Consider the following 17,709-nt stretch of genomic DNA (forward strand, 5'->3'; position numbering starts at 1 on the left):
ATACTCAGCAATGACACCTGTTCATCCTGCACATCCCTCTTGTTTCAGGCTAAGAACTAATGATCTCGTAAATCCAGGCTTGCCTCCTTCCCTTGCAGGCTGGCCTGTAGATCAGGGCTGTAGGACTCTCACTGGTTCATGAGCACCTTACCCAAAGCAAAACTATAAATATAACCTGCTTATATCCCAAAACCCAAGACAGAACTAGAGTGCCTTTGCAAAGCCTGGCCTATGCTACATAAGTTTTGCAGGCATTGCACACCACTTTGTTCTTTCTAGGTAGGGAAAGTGGGAGAAGATGAATGAGAAGAGGAAGAAAAGGGGGTTTTCCCCACATCAAATTTCTTCCTGCATACTCCTGTGACCCTCCACCTCACTCCCAAGATTACTTTTCTGACCAAGGGAAGAGGGATGTATATTGGACCTGTCACACCTTATGCTGCAGAAGAGCATGCCGTGGCGGGTGCTGCTTAGCATTCCTCATACTGCTCGTGGAAGCAGGTGTCCAGACACAGATCCCAGCCAGCACACTGCCTGAAATTACATAGAAATTAAGCAGCAATTATGGTTCCCTTGCTAGTAAAGAGTAACACACATTTCTACTGTTGCCCAGCTCTACAATGAAGAAATACTGTTACGATGAAGCACAAAACACTCCAACTGTCCACCACCGCTGTGGTTGTCTGTAGGTATCTGTTTTCTTCAGGTACTCACTATATTAGTGTCTCAAGAGTTAAACTACCTGGAAGAAGGGGATTTTAGTAGAAGATCTGGAGCAGCAAACATTATCAGCAGTGTTAATCTGTCACATCTTTCCTGGACTTTACATACCACGCTCCATCACACTGGCATGTCATGGCCTGCATTGTTACAAGATGTACTGAAGCTGTAGCCAGCCATAGCTTGGCATCTCAGTGAACCTTCTGATCCATGAAAATACTGGAAGGAAAAAATACTAATGCCATTTAAAAAAAACCCAACAAACTACACAAACCAACCCACTTCTATAAAAAGCAACTGAAACTAACCCCAAAACTTTTAAGCAAGTACTAAAATAGAATTTTTCAAATACAACTATAGAACAAATCTGCTTGAATTAAGGTCAGCTAGACCCTTGAATGCACACCACTGAGGGATGCTGGATGGCTCAAAACGTAGAGTTTTTCTTTGTCATGTTTCTCTCATATTCAGACACATACGAAGAAAAAAAAAAAAAAAAAAGAAAGAAAAAAGGATTTGTTTTCCCGGTTCCTGTTTCCCAGTTCTGGCAAGAACCTGGCCAGCAGCCAGGCTGGCCTGAAAACATCCCATGTTAACTGAGCTTGGAAATGCAGCAGACTCAAGCTGGACAAGTCCTTGGAGTTGACGCCACCAGAGTGCTCAGAGCCCACACTCCGGAGCAGACACTGGACTGCAGATGAGAGGGAAGGCTCTTGGCTCTATTGTTGTTGTTGAGCTCCTGGAAAGGAGCAAGGGAGAGGAAAAATGGTCAGGATAGGTTAAAAAAAGTCTCAAAGGAATGGATGATCTCACTTGTCCACACACACCCAGATGCAGAAATATATATAATTAACTGGAAAATACTGTGTGGTACGAAGGTTTCTTCAGCTTGGGTACATCACAGTTGGGAAAGTCAAGGTTGGCACAGCCATAACAAAGAGCACTTCCCCCACATCTCCTGCTAAGAGCCCTTCTACCACATCATAACATTTTAGTGTGCATTTATATCTGTTGATAGATACCTCTATGCTTGTCACACACAGAAAACTAGACATGTGATACAATTATTAAATGTATATGTAATAGCCTATATAGTCATCAATAGAATATATGGGCTTTATGTACACACATGTGCTTATACAGGCAGTTTGTTGACCCTTTAACCTGTCACAAGGGTCTATAAGGGGCAGGAGATGAAAGGACTATCCCATTCAAATACCATAAAGACGACAACCCAAAAGAAAGAATAAACCCAAAAAACTACTGAAGACAGTCTTTCCATCTGATTTTGCCCCTATGCAGGGTATCTGCGGCAGAAGAGAGGGAGAGCCATTGTAGTACTATGGGATTTGAAGGTTTCTTAAGCAGCCCCATGACAACTGGGACAAAGTTGCAAAAAGCAGCCCAACTTACAGCCACAAATTACCAGTTTCAAAGATGTCACAAAACATCTTCTGTATCCTTTTCCCCATTTCTTAGACAGTGCCTCCTAAGGGATGCAGCAAAGAAAGTGTTCCTCAGAGCACAGCTTAGACCCTTACCAGCATGCCAAAGCAGCAAACTCATTTCCATGCATTGCTGTGACACCATATTGCACGATAAACAAGTCCTTGCTCTATTCTGTTCCAAAGAGTTTTTTTTGGTTTTTTTTGTTTTTTTTTTTTTTTTTAATCTAGGCTTGTTTGTTTTAAATGAAATACATATGCCTCTAGGTCTTTTTGGTTTGGTTTCGGGGGGCAGGGGTTTGTTTTGTTTTCTGTTTTTTGGTTGTTTTTTTTTTTTTTTTAAGGAAAAGCATTCCCACATACTTTCCGTTCACTCTGCAGTTGAAGGTTGTGTCCCTGAATACAGCTGGTGGTGCCCATTGTTTCCACATGGGCATCCTCCACTCTGACCAGGGCACTTTATCCTCAGGAGCCACAGTCTGAGAGCAAAATGAAGCTTTTCCCTTGCAAGAAGCCTCCACACCGTCTCCTAAAATTTTGCCAAAGCCAGAACTGTCTTAATAAAACCAAGGAATGATAGGGGGAGAGAGAGAGGAGCTGTGCTACTTCTGCTTAGATACATCCAGAAGCCACTACGTGCTTGTAGCATTAAATGGAAATAGCTCACTACTTCCACTGTCCCACTGGAGTAGGAGCTGGTATGTTGTTTGTCTTGCACTGAAGAAGTAGGCCAGTGTTTCTCAACAGGAAGGCTTGTTTGGATGCCAGACAAAGAGGGCTCAGGAACACCAGCCCTCAAATAACCTAACCACTCGCCCATCCTGACCCTTTATACATTCAAGAAAACTCACCACCCCAGCTGCAGATTTGCATCCAGCTTCCCCACAAAACAGTTAATCCCTGAGCAGAAACACTAATGAGAGAAGCCAAGAATGGTTATTTTTTAGGTAACAAGAATGCCCCAAACTTTACTGGCCTTACATGACTTTTAGCTTCTTGTTCCAAACTCCAAGCTACTGAAAAGCTTGCCTGTTTTTTAACACTCCAGGTCATTCCTTTCTCTGTGTCCAAGCTGTTCTTCCAATATCTTTTTAAATTGTGTGCTTGTTTCCAGTGAGTGGACTCCAGGCGACAGGAAAAACTCTGTAAGAGAGATTGTCTTCTTCCATATAAATCTTACTTTGAAAGGAGATGGTATTTTTGGAATTCAAGGGCTGGGGTTTTTTCCCTGCAATATTTTTTGTTCTGCCACTTACAGGAACCCTGTGTCTCTTGAAGGAAGATGCTTATTCAACTCTAACATGAAACAAGGGGTGCCAGATAAAAATCTCCTTTCCTAAACACATTTTCTAGATAAAATATTTTCTTTTAGTCTGTTCAGGTCTTCATTCATTTGTCTACATCCAGGTGTGCAGGATTTCTGGTAGGGAATGTGTTATCCCCCTAAATACAATACAGCACAATTTTTTATTTTTTGTCTCACTGTAAGATGCCCTGTCTGCATCATGCTTCCCCTAATCGTAAATCAGAAGCACTAGTACTCATGATACAGACAATTCAGAGATGCTTTGAGATTCAGCCACACATTCCAAGAGCCTTGACCAAAACATTATTTATTACTGGTTACTCAACAACAACAGCAACAACAACAACAACAAATGTAAGCTTGCAAGAATGAGTTAGGAGTGTCAAAGGAAGAAAAGTTCTGCCCCAAAGGCTTATACTTTATACAAATACGATGGCCAGAAAGAACACAACACAGTGAAGAGAAGCTCAGAAAATAGCTTACCATTACAGGCAGTGAACAGGTTTCAGACGTGTGTAATCGTACTCACTAAAGCCAGCTCCTCACCCTTGATGATTTCTTGCATCCATTCCCTGGTCTGAGCACTACTGCTCTGACAGACTAGCTGGTAGAGCCTCTGCTGAATGTCCGTGTCTGTCACCAGGGTCTGGAAGCAGCACAGAGCTGGAGAACAGCTAGCAGGCCCCTGGCCACACACTTAAAAGTCACTTAAATTCTCCCTCTGTGACTGAAGCCTGGTGCTATGGGCTTTTCTTCACCATGGGTCCAAATATCCCCCCCCCTACAATAGGTTGTAGCATGCTTTCGTGCTTGGGCAAAGGAGATACCAAGAGATTTGGGGATTTTGTGTGTAACTGATGGTAGCTCTCAGTAGAGTCTGACATCCTAGAAAGAGGAAAGACAATCATTGCTCAGCACTGTGCCCAGCTGGCTGCACTAACCATTGAGGCACACCTCCAGGTGTCCAGTTGATTATAAGGCAAAGAGGGAGATATAAAAATTAAACATGGGGCACTGGCTAATAGCTGGCTGTTCCTTTCTCATCCCCAGAGACAGAAGATGACCTGGAAGACACGGACAAGGACAGAACAAATCAGCTTTCTCGTCTGTTAATGCTTACATAGCCACAGCCAACACGAGAACAGGGAGAGGGATTCAGCTTGCCTTACAGTGCAAGTGTCTCCATCCAACATGACCACTCTGGGCTCCTGTCATAGGTGCTGGAGAAAAATAGGCATATTTTTAGGGGAGATTAGCCAGGCTTGTTTGGGTTGTCAGGTTAAGGTGACTCAGCCCCTAGACACATCTCTTGCTCTCTGCTCATTAGAAGCTGTGTCTAGACAGCTCAGGTGTAGGCGTTGCGGTGTCCACATTTGGTGGGATGAATCCCCCTCAGAGAACCGTGCATTGTGCCAAGGAGGCCCTCTGACAGCACCTTGGTAAGCAGTGCAGAGTGCTACAAACAGGGAAACGAGGTCTAGATCCCCAAGGGGATTTAAGGGCCTCACTCCTGGCTAACTTGCATAGTCATGCATGAGCTGCATGTAAAAAACCAGTGCCCAAACCCCAGCTTTCCTCTGCTCCTGGTGTGTTTTGGCAACTCTGCTGCTCCTCTCTTGGAGCTCTGCAGAGACAGCAAGGAGCGGCAAAGTGAGCAGGGCAGGCGTTGACGAAGCTCCCAATTAACCTGCCTGATGGATGGGCTTCTCCAAGCAACCCTCAGCATCTGGATGCAAACAGGCATGCCGCCCTCACTGCCGTGTGGTCTCCAGGGCAACATCTGTGGGTGTGTACACAACAGGACCGTCAGGTAGCTGCTTGTGTGCCATTGAACATCATCACAGCCTTTTATTCCTGGCATGGGGTGCAGAGAGATGAATGAGGCTGATATGAAAAATGACACCACCCTGCTATAATGGGTCTAATTCTCCAGTGTCATTCTCAAAAGCTGACTGTGTGTCTACATACGTATATACAGACACACAAATGCACTTCACTGCCCTTTGTCACAACACCACTCAGTTGTACCAGCACTACTTACCTTAAAAGGAGTTAAGAAAGCCCAAAATCTTTAACTAATACATTCCAAGACACCATAATATCTTTTATTTGTTTATTTTCACTACTCATGGTCCAATCCTAATGATGGCCATCTGTAGCAAAGGGTCATAATCATCATGTTTGTCTTTGGGAGTGGGCTGAAACAGCTTGGGACTGAGTAGTGGTAAGCGAATAGTTTTCATAAAAATGCCTAAATGCAAACAGAAATTTAGAGTCCAGTCCTGCTTCCATTTGCAGTCAATTCCTTGAGCAGACAGGTCCCAGTAGGAACTCTGGAGATATCTCCAGTGAGAGAAAAAATGAGATCTAGAAGATCCTGCAGGCAAGTTGCCTGTCCCAAATACAACAAAGACTCCGAAGAGAGGATCTAATGAATGAGTGGGCATTCACGTGAAGAACTCTATTCTCTATGAACCAGATACAGCGATTTAAATGACTGTCCTGGTGCTCTTGTCAGATGGCCTGTAGGTTGCCAGTTATCCAAACCTTGGGAAGCACTGTTGAACAGTTTATTTTGCTCTTGCCACATATATCAAAGTTCAAATAGCTGTACCTCTTTTGGAAACTGGGCATATGATGATGACCATGAACTTAATCAAAGGACTTTTTGACCACTAGGAGCCTTCCCAGAGGCACAAAGAAAGGACAGCCCTGGAAGTCAAGGGACAATGAATGAACAGACAAGAAGGTAGACAGGGATTTGTGCAGAAATATCTGCATGTGCATGTGTGAGGGGAAGAGACAATATGAACTAATCCCTTTCCTTCAGGCTATGTCTTTACTCTTTCAGACTGGCACGTGTCTCCTTTGTTTTTGATAATAGACGTAATTATATCTGAAATGTTCAACTGTAAATCCATCAGGCAATTAAGGGAATTCAAACTGCACAGAATTATGGATTATGGACAGACATTCTGAAAATCACACTCTATGTTTTCCATCACTTGACTCAAAGACTCAGGCAGCTTACTGCTTTCCTCAGGGACTATCTATCTTCCCACCACAACATAAGAGAACCACACACTGATTCCAGTGGGAATCACTAGTGTACTGTGGTGGAACAAAAAAACCTTCAGAGAGGGGTTTATGGTTTGGGTTTCCTCTAATTTTTTTTGACCCTTCTTATCACTAAAGAAAAGCTTGTGGTCATTCCTAGATAATCAACAATTAAACTCTTATAAAACCACATGCTCGGATAAAGCTAGTCTTATGCAACTTGGATGAACCTTTTTCCCCGCTGTATTATTGAAGAAATCTATCATTATATTTTACAGGGAAGCCTAAAATGAAAAGCACTTAGTTAAAAATACTACAAACCAGTGTATTTCCGAGTCCTCCCACCCTCTACCACTTATATCTGAAAACAAAAGAAGAAAAAAGGGGTACTAAAAGAGGAGATTCATTCTTTCCTCATAGGATCATCCGTGACACACACCTTTCGTGGGCAGTGAAGGAGGGAGTGCCTGGGTTTACCTTACATTTTTGTCTGCGTGGAAGCCTCTCCATTTCAGTGCTCGAGCAATGGTGCTGATGAAAGCATGGGTCCAAGGATGGGCTTAAATACAGGGTCTGGCGTCCTCCGTGCCTCTCTGTATTGGTGGCTGCTAGCCAGGCTCAGGCCCAAGGCATCGATCCTTGCTTAGAAAGAGTGAGCTTGGACTTTCTACTACTGGGATGGTGCACAGCTGTGCACAGCTGGCCTGAGCTACCATGCCAAATGAGGGGAAGGCACTGTGTGTTCCCCCTTGGGATAAAGGGCTGCCATTTGAGTACTTGCTTATAGGAAAGGAAGGAGAAGGTGGTTTGAGCACAGCATCAGACATGGGCTTCACCAGCAAAACTGAGGAAGAGATCAGGAACTCGAGATTGCTCAGATCGTTCTGAGTCAATATGGTTCTTAGTGCCTCGGTGAGCTGTATCTGACATTAAGAGCAGAGACAAAAGTCATTTGCACCTTTCTTCACAGCAGTACTTTCCCAATATGAATAGAGTGGTGGTTTTTTTTTTTTTTTTGGGTGATCTTTGGGTAAGGAATGCCATTACTTACACCACAGTCACTTGGGATAATATTTATTACTGATAGCCTTTTGCAGGGCAAGCTCAGGCAAGAAAGATCAAATCTTTGCTTCAGGGCTTCCATTGACTTATAACTGCAGAAATGCCAACAACAAAAAATGTCAAATGCAAAATGGAACATGAGTGTACAGGGATTGACTCAGAAGCCATAAGGTTTGGTGAGGTTTTTCTGTTTTGTTTTACTTTGGGGTGTACTTGGGTCACATTCTACATAAGTATAAGGGCTAGAAACGCATTTTGTATGCTGTTGTTTGTTTGTTTTTTTAAATGAGAACTGAATTTCTTAGATAATAACAGATTATTTTTTCCAAAAGCATCACATTGCAAAATTCAGGATAAAATTATGAGAACTGGCTACACAGTAACTACTGCTCCCAATTCTGCATGCAGCATTGCACAAATGTTAATTAAAAACTAGACAACTTTCTTCCACTCACCACATTTGGATTGTCAAACAAACCAAATAAGTTGATATTTTGAATATCTCCCAATCTTACTTGAAATCTTTTGACTGGCCTGGGTTTGTATCTTTGCTGGAATGAGTGGTACAAGTACTCCACCCCTCCTTTTAAATAGACTTAAGCTGTATCATTTAAAGTTACTTGGAACAGGGTGCAGGGACCATCAGGAAAGGATTAACTGTAACAAAATCTTTGTGAGGTTAAAAACTGGACAGGCTGGCCATTTAAACTCTATGATGGGCCATTTGCCTGTAGCAAACGAACCTTCCAAAACACCAACCTAATTGCATGTGTCTGCCTTAAAGGTGATGCATGAGGGCTTCAGTTGTTACTGGAAGATGCCCCAATGGAAATGACTCCATAAAGCTTTTAAGAAGGCACCAACTTGGACAGAGTGGTCAAGTGGACTACAGACTAGGATTTAATTAGTGAGAGGCGTGAAAAGCCAGCAATCTGGCCCAGCATTCCCTGGATTTTGTCTCTGGCGCAGGAAGGGGTTGCATGTTTCCCGCTTGTGGCTTCTATTTTAGCCTGTATTCATTGCTGAGATGCTTTAACACAGCTGTGCTGGTTCATTAACTGCTCAACATGTCACTCAGCCCAAGCAAAAGGCTTTGGGGTAGTGCTTTCCAATGACTGAAGGGAAGGGTAGACCTCTGTGAGGAAAGGAAGGTGTTAGTCTAGGACATATTTGAGAATTTCACGATACACATTAAAAGTTAAGACCAGAGAGGAAGATTCAAGCAGGAGCAAGGCAGCTTCCCATAGCAAAAAGGCTTGGGCTCAAGTGGAGATTTCAGGAATAATCCTCAGCTGTTGAAACCCTACTGAGACACCAGTGACCAACGAACCAAGGTCTCCCTTTGTGTTACAGCTAATATCTTTAGTAGGGAGCTCACCGCTCCTGCCACTTTCCCTACAGGCTCAGAAGCAAACACTTTGTGGGCACTAAGTGGACACCAAGAATGAGGGAAACAGATCTGCAGCATCCCCACCCTCTTCTGCTCATTGCATCCTGCTATCAGGCGAGAGCCATTTGGAAAATTAGAGCACACTCAAGCCTTGCCCTTGAATGCTTTGGTTAGGAAGGTGCCCTGCCCTATTCCAGAAGCTGCGTCAGAGATGTGCTGAGCCGTGCAGCTGCTAGTTGGGTGCCGTTTCCAAAGAAACAGGGTCCATATCGTGCCGCAAGTGATTCATGCTGAGATCATCCCACTCAGGAAGAGACAGAAGGAGTGGTCCCACCTCTTCCTCCAGGGAGGGCTCATGGCATGGAGGAGCAAAGCAGGTGCTGCAAGCAGGGAGGTTCGGGGCTTCCCGCTGCCTTGCTCCTTGGATCCCTGTTTTGTACAAAGGAGAGGGAGACAGGCCATGAGGAACATGCTGTCTGCCAGCCCACACTAGGGCATCCATCACAGTGACAGCCCTTGGCCAGGGGCAGCCTGGGAGGAGCATCCCTGGCACGCGGCCCCAACACGCTGGCATGCTTCTGCTCCTCTCCCCAAGCCTTGCTGTAACCACTGTGCTACCCCACCATAACGCAGTCTCCTTGCTCCTGCCTCACCATGTGCCTTAACACAACCCCCTGTAACTGCTCGCTTCATCTGTCACGTGGGTAGTCTCTGGAAGACCGCTACGGGCCCAGGTAGAGTAAGGGACTGCAGATATCTGGCTTTAAAGGCAGGAGATTAGGAAATCCACATGGCACCACGACAAGCACAGAGTCTCCATGACTATTGCCATGCTAATACTAACCCTATGTCAATAACCAGCCATGTGGTCGCTCATCCAAAACATTTCCCAAGGCATCTAAAACTAGTTTAGAAAACACTAGTTTTATTCTAAAAATCTGACTCAGGCTCAGGCAGCTCAGCAAAAAGTGAGCCCAGCAGCCTTCGAGCTGTCAGTCCAGTCCCTCAACGTACCACAGCACTACTCAGCATGAACCATTGCTATAACTATTATTTATATGCTCACATCTACATCTCTAGAAGCATGGCTCCTTAAGAAAATAAGGACTCTCTAATGCTACTTCCCCATCCATCCTGGTCGGCTTGTTGCTGGGTTGTTCTAGCCTTTGACCTGCACCTTTACAGTTCTTCCCAAATGGGTTCCCCTGGTAGTCACCTCCCATGCACATGCACTCGCACATGTCTGCACCATGCAAGCTGCTTACGCCTGCTCTCCAGGCAGTCACTGCTGTTCAAATTGCCCATTAGAAATCCAGCTTGGCCCAAAAAATAAAGAGATTGACAAAAACACATTTTGCTGCTCTTCCTGCAAAACTCTTGAACTCTTGAAAGTTGAACACATGAAAGCAATCTGAGGTTAGTGTGTAATACACAAACCACATAAAAGAGATAATTTAGCATTAGACATATGTTACCAGAAGCAGGTTGAAACTAATACAGGTTTTGCATTCAGGTCATAAAATACAGCACTTATATCGTTTTGTGAGGCGTCCCTACTTAGTGTGCCTTGATGGGGGAATAACTACAAGTGCTCCAATGTCAATACCATCTGAATACAAAAACACACCCTTCTTCACCCATTCCCCACCCTCATGAGAGAGAGGCTCACATCTACAGGACAGTCTCTGAACGGTGACAGGCAATTCAGGAGAAAGACTGGCCAAAACTTTTCTTCTTTCTATTCCCATTCCAAACCTACTGAAAGGCCACACCAACAAGCTGAATCCAAGCATTTTGGTAATCTTACAGCACTATTTTTTAGCTCTGCCATAATATGCCTTAAAAACCTGATGCCAGTGTTCCAGTTGGAGCACTAGCAGGGAGAATACATACATGGTCCCCAATACCGCCCACTGACTGTGCCTCTGGCACGGAGGAACGAGCACAGACATCAGCCTCCAAGCAGTATGAAGGAACTTGTGTGAGATTTCTCTTCTGATCCTGGGGGAAGCCACACACAACTTAATGCTAGCAACTTCTGTCCGTGGTTGACTCCTGTAGGATTCAACCATGTTACCACTATTTTTACAGATCCCAAAGTCCAGCATCTCACTTTAAGCCAGAAAAAATAACAAATGTGACATATTTCAAACAAGATGGAGTTCTGAAAATAGAGCTGTGTTGCACCTTTAAAAAGTATGTTGGCAGAGGAACTGGGTTTACTTTGAAAGTTAGTTTGGTATGAAAGAGCTACACAGCCGCAAAATGCTAAATCCCTTTAGAGAACAGAATTAAGCAAAAGCAGATATTTCTCTTCTTAACACCTTGTCAGCAAAATTCTCCTTCCTGGGTAAGAATTTTTTTCTTTTGCAAAATTATTGCGCTAGTTTGCCAATGACGCTTTTCTAAGAACAGCCGCCTAAGCAGTGTAGCTTCTTTCTCATCCTGCCTATCCCAACAATTCAACACTCCCTCCTACAGCCCAAGTAGAAAATTCTTTGCCTTGGGGCCTGCAATGAAACTCACACAAGTTATTGGGAGAAAATGCTGTAATAATGTAGAACCCACTTCCCTCTTTCCTCTGTCCCCATTTTTTTCTTTTTTTATTTTTCTTTTAAGTTCCTGACCTTGACTTTCAACTGCTGTTCCAGCTGGAGTCTGAGAAATTAGTTTAAGATATTTCTACCAATGTATTTTAGATTCAGAAAAATGCATTGAGGGGCACTAAAAATATGAAGATCTATCAACTGATAGAGTTATGCTGAAAAAAATTTACAGTGAGACCAATGGCTTAACTTCCCTTCTATTTCTAATGATATGCTGGCCAAACACGACAATTCAACTGATTTTGTGGTCTGCATTCAACTTAGCCTTTCAAAGAAAAACCTGGATGGAAATGTGACTATTAATCAAAACACACTATTGCTGAGAATTTTTAGGACCTTCCTGTAAACTGAGCAATCACCAAAGACTACAAGAGAGGAGAGTCTATGTCCTATTTTTAACTCTTTATTCACCAGCGGAGAATAGGTGGAAGAATAGCAAAGATATCACACACTGACCTTAATTAAAATGGTGATTCACTCTTTGACCTCTGAACACAAACAGAGCAGCTTGGACCTGGAAGGCTTACTGGCAAAGACAGCTTGGGTGAAGAGGTAAACTTCACCATGCAGGGCTTTTTTTTGAGGGAGAATATAGGGTTTTTGTCCCAGAGAACAAGCTCAGTCACATCTGTTTTTTCTAGAAACCTAAAGAAATACAAGTGTTGGTAGATAATGGGTTTTGAAAGCCTGGAAATCCCAAGTTAACACAGAACTTTACTCTGATCCTTATAAAAATAAGGCCTTCTTCAATCTAACGGTACGATACATTTATAAAAAAAAATTTACAACATCCAGAAAAGAGAAACTTTTTTTTTTTACTCTTCCCCACCTCTATTTTTCTGTTCCAGGTGAAATGCCCTTCCAGAATATCTCCAGAAAGAACGTTTGTCTTCTATAGCACAACATATTTCAGTTTGGTGGGTTTGGTTTTTTTTTTGCTTTGATTTGATCCTCACAAAGCTAAGTTCGAAAGCAATCTTTTCATTGACTAAGGAGATCCAATATCGACAGTATATTGGAGAAGGGAAAATTTTATCATTGAGTTGTTCAGAGGTGTCCAGCTGATCCAAACCAAAGACACTTCTTTAAAGGACAGGGGAAACTTTAAAAGATATCATTAATGATATTTCTACTGTTGATCCACAAATGTATTAAATGTAATCATCACACAAACTGTTGTGAATATCTATAAATTGCCGATAACTAGTATCAGTTTACAGCCATAATAGCAAATGTCTTCAGATGAACTAGGGAACTACATCTCTATCTACCACATTCATAGAGCACCTTAGGTTGGTAAAGAGCATTTTCCTACCACATTGTAAAGCTCCTGGATTTTGACTTTGAAATAGATTTCAAAACAAAAAGGACACTGACGAGGACATAGACAATTTGGTGTAACACCCGTTTTTTGCAATCCAAGAGCAAATGCTCTTACAACGCTGTTATAGCAGTGTCATGGACGGCTGACAGTGGGCTACAGCACTTAGCACAAGCGCAGAAACTGCAAACACCAAGTTCACAGCTGAACTCCTCCAACACTTTGGCACAGCACGTGCCCTGGACAGCTTCCTTGTCAGTCTGGGGTCCTGGTTTGGACTAACTTCTGTGAAGGGACAATGGAGCATTTACAGCTGACCAATACTTACATGCATTAGGGATGAAAATCCCATGAAAAATGTGCTCAGAGAGTGAAATTCAACCCTGGCCAGAGAGCCAGCAAAGAGAGCTCACCACTGCTTCCCAATACAGCCACAGGCATCACCTCCGTGATGAAAAGGCTGTGTGTTGCTTTGAAAAGGGGCGTATTCCCTCCTTAAGCATTCATAGAAATTATACTATATTTGGAATTTAAAGAGAAAAAATGAACAAGAAGCATCCCTTGCAGTTCCCTGGGGAAAAGCCCAGGTTTGCACAAGCGACTGAATAACTATGCTTGTTCTCATTCCCAAAAAAGGCCAAGAGCCCTGTGTAGGTGTGAGCATGGAGTGGCTGATGCAGGACCACAACCAGCACAGCCAAGTGCTGGATCCTTGTTCTGAGCTCTCTCCACAGCCTGGGAGGGGAAAAGGAAAGGGAATATAGTTTGTCGAATAAAAATGGAGAAATCTAAGTGTACAGAGTCCGCTTCAATCATAGCAGAGTGTGAGTCTCATACAGGAGCTTCTGGAGAAAGAATATTGACATAAAAGTGAGCAAAAAACCTTGAAAAGACCATTTCAGATCAAGGCTTCAACAAAAATTCTTTGCTTCATATCATCTTGGTGACAATACCTTTCTGTAGAAGGAAGTAAAGCAGCCTCTCTTTGGTAAACTCAAGGCTCAGAAATCAAAGCAACCCAGTAGGGAAGTGGGTAAAGCCACAGATCTGGTTTGATTTGAAGACTTTCAAGTGGTCCTAGAGAAGCAGACCAGAAAGTAGTGTTTCTAAAATGGAAAGAACCCAAATTCAAGGCTCAGATGTCCTCCAAACTTGAGGTTTGATCACATTCAAAGAATATTTGGATTCAATCCCAATTCAGTGAATAGCGAGATGTGCCATGCCCATTTCTGTTTTTAAGGGCTGGGGAAGCTTTCAGGCAGACTTCCTTCTCACGGGGCATGCACAGTGTGGGCAGCAAAAAGGCAGACCTCCTTGCTGTGCCATTGCCAATGTGCTTTTTCGCTGCCCAGGAAAAACTCTCCTTAGTTCAGGCTTTGTTAGAGGGAATGTCAGGGGTAGGACCTGGCACCAGACATGGTTCTTCTCTTCCCTGCGCTCCTTGGTCCATTTCACAAATGTTGGTGGATCCTTCTGCCAGACTATGACCTCAAGCTTTTGAGAAAAGCAGCCTGACTGTTCATTCAAAACTTCCTGTCCTGCTCCCTGCCAAAGGCTGTGTGTTGATATGGGAATTGGACACATGGAGAAAAGGTTTTAAAATTAACACCTAGTCCCTAAGCTTTTCATATGATCAATCAAAATCTCACATACAAATACTTCCACAAATTTTTCCTTTTCCTATCCAGTCCTGTGGTGAAGCTGGAAAATGGAGCTTAGGATCCAGATCAGACAGCAGAATTTGTATCTGAAGGATTTTGTGTATCTAGATCGTGAACAATTTGGAGTGAGAACTCTGATCTATAAATTAACAAAGCCAGAGAGGACAGCCATGGTCGGCTAGGTTTGACTTCTGAAAGGATGCCAGCAACAAGGCTGCTCTGAATGAATACCTGCATAAACCAGAGTGTAACTGATGGAAAAAACATCCAATCTCTACTTGCCAATGACAGAATAAATCACAGCCCTGACTTCTGCTCCAAGAATGATTTCTGCTGTTAAAAGTTGAAGACTTATATATGGTATGAACTCATCCAATTCCTGACTACCAGTTCTTATTATACTATTGCCCAAAGGAGCTTCTGTTTCTGAATCTCTCTTCCTTGTATAGCATACTTGAAAACCAGACTTGAGCTTTTCTTGACTTGCTGTTTGGTAAGCTAAGGAGATGGGTTCCACTGTAAGGCATGTTTTCCAATCCTTCAGTCATTCTTGTGGCTCTTCTCTGAAAGATCTCCAGTTTTTCAACATCCTTCTTTAATTGTGGGTACCACAGCCGGATGGAGTGTTCCCGAAGCAGTTGCACCAATGCCAAACACAGCAGTAAAGTGATCCCTGGGTATATAAGCAGGGAATATCAAGTAGGCGTTAGAAAGGATCCAAGGATTGGTTTAGCCCCTTTGGCCACAGCACTTGAGTGAGAGATGACATTCAGCCAATTATCCATTCAAACCCTCAATCCTTTTCCAGATTCCTGTTTCTCAACACTGTCTATTCCATCTGGTACATAAATCTTAGAGTTTTAATTTCCTTTACCTGTAGAATCCTGAAAAGAAAAGTTATTTGCTATTTCAATTCTATCAAGGGATGCAAACTATGCTAAACCTTTCTGTCATCTCCTAACATCAGCAGTGTGGAGTTAACCTCTCCTTCCAGTCACTGCCACACCATTGAGCAACTCAAAGCAACAACTGGATCCCACTAGGAACACAGTTATTTGATGTGTTTACACTTCAATTCTATTTACAAAGCCCATTTTGAGATCTGAAACTGAAACAGTTGGAATCCATGTACCATTTCCAGTTTCATACTGTACCATTTGAGTTTATGAATGAGTATGTATGGGAGTAAGTTAAAGGCTTATGGAAGTTCTTACATCAACATTAGTATAATAATCAACTGGATTTTTTTTTTTTTAATTCCAACTGAGGTTGGGTCCAAAAAATCAATACTAGATGCCTCTTCATGTTCTACATTGCTTTAGTATGTCATTCATTGCATGATTATCCTTGATTTTCCTTGAATTAATGAATATTAATGTTAGTTATTAATGATCATAGCAATCTATTTAAAATATTGATCTAAAATTAGATTTCTATTGTCTCTAGAACTTCCCCAGTGTTGTAGGGTTAATTAGAAATCAAAATAAAAAACCTAGGGAGCTCTTCAGCTTTGTAACTCTGGGATTCGGAGCTAGAAAACCCCAGTGATTTGCATATGTAACTTTAGAACCTGATTGTTGAGACACTCCCAAGTTCCGACAAAGTGAAAATTATTCCATTATCCAGATAAAACATTCATCCTCTGCTTATTCACAAGAAAAAAAGCAAGCTCTTTTTGTGGCACTATTGCCAATTCTATCACAGCCAGACAACCAATTGAACTCCTATGGATTATTTAGCTTAAACTCTATTATTTTCTCTCTTTATCTGATTTTCCAAGTGACAGCGTCCTAATCAGACGTTCTGTGGGGCACCGGAATTGAACTCTAATTGGACATTCGAGAGCAAAGGAGCAGAGGCATTTTTCACACTTACGAAAGCGAGGAATCTAAGCGTCCTGAAAAAATCTGGCGCACAGCACTTTTTCAGGCCACAATCCTACCGTGAGTGTTCCCATATTTCTTTACTCTTTATAAAGCTGTAGGTTACCCTCTGCCTCACTGATGGCAGACTCTCTTCGCACTGGTTTGACTGCTGCCTCCCTGAAAACATGGACTTTGGATTACCAGCAGCTAGCTGCCAATGCTGTTTCAGAATTGTTAAATTTGCGATTTTACTGAAGGTCATTTTCTCTCCATCTGCAGGCGAGCACGGCCTGACTGGCTGGTGCATTAGAATAAACAGATGCTATCAGCACCAGCAACAAATTATCTTCTGAGGCTTTGTAATTTCTAGAGAGTAGCAGGTTGTGGCAAGTTGATTTACATTTAGGATGGAGAGGGAGTGAAACAGAGGTTATATCAGCATCATCAGGTAATTCAGCACAAGAGAAAAGGAACAGTAAATTGAAGCTGGACAACTACACTATGAACGAAGCCATTATCAGCACACCCATATCACTCCTAGTGAGGTACACAGCAAACCAGATGTGGACATACAGAGGTTTGACATCTGAAAAGAATGTGTGTTTTATGCTCAAGGGATAAAAACCCAGACAGAGTATGTGCATATGCATGTAAATGCTCCAGGAGATGCAACTGTTCGCATGAAACACCCTTGCACCAGGACGTGGGGGTGTGCTGCAGTTGGCAGCTGGAGGGGAGAACCCACTGCTCACTTGCTGTTTCCAGGACAGCAATTTTCTATGGCTGAGATACCAGTCCCAAAACCAGAGTTGTGGCATAACTGAATTCAGGAATCCTTTCACTGCTTCTCTGCTAGAGTGGGAGAGCACATCTCCCTGTATACTTCAGATGCACAAAAAGTTTAGCTTATGGAATTATGCATATGTACCTGCACATAAACTGGCAGAACTGGCTGAAAGCCATTGAAGAACTTTATAACAAAATGAGGAATGAAGCCCCACGTACCTAAAACCCACCTTGGTGTCCCAGTGTACAAGACTTGCTCTGTTTCCTTGACCCAGGCTGTGTCTCTGCTACATTCAGAGACAGCACACATGCCTATTTGTGCACAGAACTGCAAGATAAGCCTATATTTCTGAAGTTTAGGGAGCATATCTAGGTAAGTCCTACTCCTCTGCTTTTAGCCGTTGTATCTCTCCACCCATTTCACAGTAGTATGCAGAGTCTGCACTGCTTTTTCATAAGATTTCCCTCAGTGTTTTAAGAAGAATTCATA

General features: G+C 42.9%; 1 long non-coding RNA gene across 1 annotated transcript in view; it reads right to left on the reverse strand.

Moving 5' to 3' along the window:
• Positions 1-465: 465 nt before the first annotated feature.
• Positions 466-17,709, reverse strand: part of LOC129209993 (uncharacterized) — a 60,622-nt gene continuing 43,378 nt past the window's right edge. The window contains exon 4 of the long non-coding RNA XR_008578277.1: positions 466-534. This is a non-coding gene — a long non-coding RNA (uncharacterized LOC129209993). The remainder of the gene's footprint in view (positions 535-17,709) is intronic.

The sequence above is a fragment of the Grus americana genome, chromosome 9 (assembly GCF_028858705.1).
Source record: "Grus americana isolate bGruAme1 chromosome 9, bGruAme1.mat, whole genome shotgun sequence".
NCBI lineage: Eukaryota > Metazoa > Chordata > Aves > Gruiformes > Gruidae > Grus > Grus americana.